Source organism: Sinocyclocheilus anshuiensis, unplaced genomic scaffold (assembly GCF_001515605.1).
Source record: "Sinocyclocheilus anshuiensis isolate Anshui unplaced genomic scaffold, SAMN03320099.WGS_v1.1 scaffold1163, whole genome shotgun sequence".
Lineage (NCBI taxonomy): Eukaryota > Metazoa > Chordata > Actinopteri > Cypriniformes > Cyprinidae > Sinocyclocheilus > Sinocyclocheilus anshuiensis.
Window position 1 is genome coordinate 419,822 of NW_015544295.1, and position 3,648 is coordinate 423,469.

Sequence of the window (3,648 nt, forward strand, 5' to 3'; positions counted from 1 at the left end):
CTGCTGAACTGCTCCTGCTCCAGCTGCCTCCTCTGCATGTCCGCCACACGCCGCCTCTCCGCCTCCAGCTCACGCTGCCGAGACAACTCCCGCTCCAGCGCCTGATCTTCTGCACGCTAGCAGATGACAGAGCCACACTCATAAGACTGACCAAGGTGAAAAAACCATGTGCATCTTTAACTTTGAAATGAATCACACCAAACACATGTCAATAATGTATATGGAAAATTAGCATTAGACTAGGGATGTAACGATGCCCCCCGAGCCGGTTGATAATCAATACAAATATGTGACGATTCAAGTCAGATGAGATGTTAAACGAATTGCGATACAATCAGAGTTTATATGAATGTATCTCTGAGGGGAACTGACTGCCTTCAGAAAAGTTTCGATGGTATTTTCTTTTCATCTTGTCTGTGCATAATCAAAGTCCCTTTAAAGCAAGTCATGTCACTCGGCGGCCATCTTTGAATGGTCATCCCCATCCTCATCCGCGGGGAAACATCAAATTCTCCAAAACTGTTCGCCACGCTTACGATTAAATTTCATATTTGAAATCACCAATGAAATCTGACAACAACTGCATCATAAATGTTGTTTATTTTGCTCAAATAGCGTTTAAAAAAAGCTTATTTTTCAGGCTAGATCAGCCAGTGCGCATGCGCAGTCCTAGGCACACGTCTCAGAATGCTGACTGTTTCTATAGAAACCAGGACTTCTAACGGCAGCTGCAGTGACGCGCTGACTTTACCGATTAGGGATTGGCTCTTTTGCTCAGAAGGCGGGGCTTCGTTTGATTGAGTGGCCATATTAAGCGTTGCATTTTTCCCCATTCAAAACTATACGAGGGACACGTCTTGGGTATTGTGATTAAAATACAGTGGATGCGTCTAATTTTAAATAGAAAGGGCACAGGCAAAGCCTTAGTTTGTTTATATGAAGAGATTTGTTTTATTTTTGTTAGTTATTTGATTTGTGTTTTGTTTTAAAGTTAATATTTAGTTGTATTATTTGGGCATATTCAATTTCACAAAGAAATGTGCAGCATTTTGTCCAAGCAATAATAATAGGACAGTACACCTTTTCATTTATGTCTTCTTAAATCTCATTTAAAAAACTGTGAGAAAATCATATTGTGAAATTAGTATTGTGAATCATATTGCATTGTGAATTGAGTGAATCATTGCATCCCTATATTAGACTAATACAATTTTTTTTTATTAAATAGTAGTAAAGTGAATAAATAAAAATAAATAAATTCTTTGTATTGTGACTCTCAATAGTCCCATTGGATATTCATTAAAGTAACATAGTATGTTTTGTGTAAAAAGTTATTTTAATTTTTAATTTTCACAAATCGTGAAAAAATTGACTACCACACACACACACACACACACATATAGAATTTAACTTTTTTATGGTAACTGCTGGGTATTGGGGGCTCTGGGGATTTCCATGGTAATAAAAAAAATATATTGCATATCCTAGAATTACGGAATTACAATAAAATCACTGGAATTTGGGGGAAAACAAATATCTGAATGCATTAATTCAGAATTTGGAAAATGTCTTAAACTGTAATAAAAACAATATGAGGTGAAAAAATGGTTTCATCGGTTTCGCTTTTATTCCATGAAAAGGTTTGCCAATGTTTGGAAAACATGTCTCACCTTTTTGCTGATGAACTCAGCATATTCTTTCTCATATCTCCTCAGTAAATGTTTCTTCAGCTGCTCTGCTTGAGGAAAAGCGGTCTCCTTTAGCTTCTGTGTGAGGAACAACAGCAAAATTGAGACAACTAACATGGTATGATGAAAATGTGAGATTATCGATCTAGAGTTCACTAGACTACGTTACCCTTAAATTCTCCTTCTTCTCAGGAATACTACACAGCTTATATTCTGGATGCTTGGGGAGCTTTTCAATAAAAAGCCTGGTGGGTTAAAAAGAACCAGAGTTAAACCTGTTATAAGAAATCTGAATATTACCAACACTACGCACATAATGGAGACTCCCATGTTGTTCCCAACCCATTTTAATTTCTTTCTTTTGCAGAAAAACACTGAGAAATTTTTCAAGTCTCAGAATAAGTAATAAAGAAAGTCACAAGTTTGGAACGACATGAAGGTCAGTAAATGATAAGAACTTTCCTTTTCGGTTAAGTGTCCGTTTAAAATGCAACAGAAGGAGCTAGAGCGGCATTCAGGTCTTCTTACGTGATGTATTTGTTGTAGAGGACAAAGGCGTGCTCTGTGTTGCCCTCCTCGGCGTACACATGGGCCATGCGGATCACCTCCATCGGCGGAAGTATCGGCGGAGGGGCACTGCCTCATTCGTGTCCACCGCGCTGCCCTTCTTGGTCAAGGCTCGCACCCGTTCATCTGGGGTCAAACTCACATCGGCGTGGTCCAACATCATGCGGCCAACGTCCTCAATCTACGCCTCCAACCCTGTAATACAAATGAGAACACGTTACAGACAAAACTGGATTTCTCTTGCACTTGTGAATGAAATAATTCAGTTTCAGCACCTACATCAACTTAATGAATGACACATTCGTTTACATATAAGTCTTAAAGGTACAGTAGCAAAATTCATATATTCTTACGTATTAGTGAGTATAATATAAACTACTAAGTAGTGAACAAGTAATACTATTGACTGTGCTGACATATTGGCTTGCATAAAGATCAAATAAAGTGTTACATCTCCAAACAAGTGATATATCACATTCAAAAACTCACTTTACATTATTTTGTATCATATCACAAAATAACCAACAGCTGGGGCCGCCTTTATTGATTGATTTTTTTAATAGGTGAATTGTTATGATACAGTATGATGATTATGAATTTGTGCAGCTAGCTGGCTAATGTAAGATTATAATAACGATTTATAAAGTCTTACCGAGGTAACAACGAGTCTCTGTTTTCCAGATCACGATCACATTAGCTGGGGAAACTCGTCCATCGCCTTTAACTCTATTTCATTGAAATAAAGGCGCGTTGAATTGCGTTATATGGCTCTGTATCCATCCTTTTCGCTTTAATCTCCACCACTCATCACTTCCTCTTCCTGTAAGACGCAAACAAACAGCAGGTATGGAGCCGCTCTCAGACCAGTTTGGTCTCCTCTGTTGACAGACGCTGCTGTGTTTCCACAATGGGGAAGGTTTTCACGATCGAAGGTGTCAGTTAATATGTAACTGATACACTTTTTTCTGTTTACTTACTGCCATTAACCCAGGAAGCGTTCTGAAGTAAATAATTTCTGTTTGTTGTTGTTACTATTAGTAGTAGTAGAATTAATGGGGTTGTTGCTGTTGTTAAAACAATAGAATTAATGTATTATTATTATGTTACAATTAATGTTTTATTAAATGGGAAAAGAATGCAAAATATAGACTTTTCTCATGTTTGTAAGGCCCCACTGTAGTAAATATTACTATTCTATGACAGTAAGTGATTATACGCCTGTGTTGCTGCAAAAGATTCTGTTCATGGGGTTTTAATGATCAGATCCGTTTTTATCAAATGACAGAATGCAGTTAATTATTATTAAACTATTACATTTTTTTTTTTTAGGGTTTTTCATTATTATTTGAATGTTTCAATTGGGTTGTATTTAACCCAGCATTTTTTAGAGTGT

The 3,648-nt window shown here is 37.2% G+C and overlaps 1 pseudogene; it reads right to left on the reverse strand.

Annotated features, from left to right (window-relative positions):
• The window catches only part of LOC107698073 (STAM-binding protein-like A), an 8,531-nt pseudogene extending 5,300 nt beyond the window's left edge, over window positions 1-3,231 (reverse strand).
• Between the last annotated feature and the right edge of the window lie 417 nt (window positions 3,232-3,648).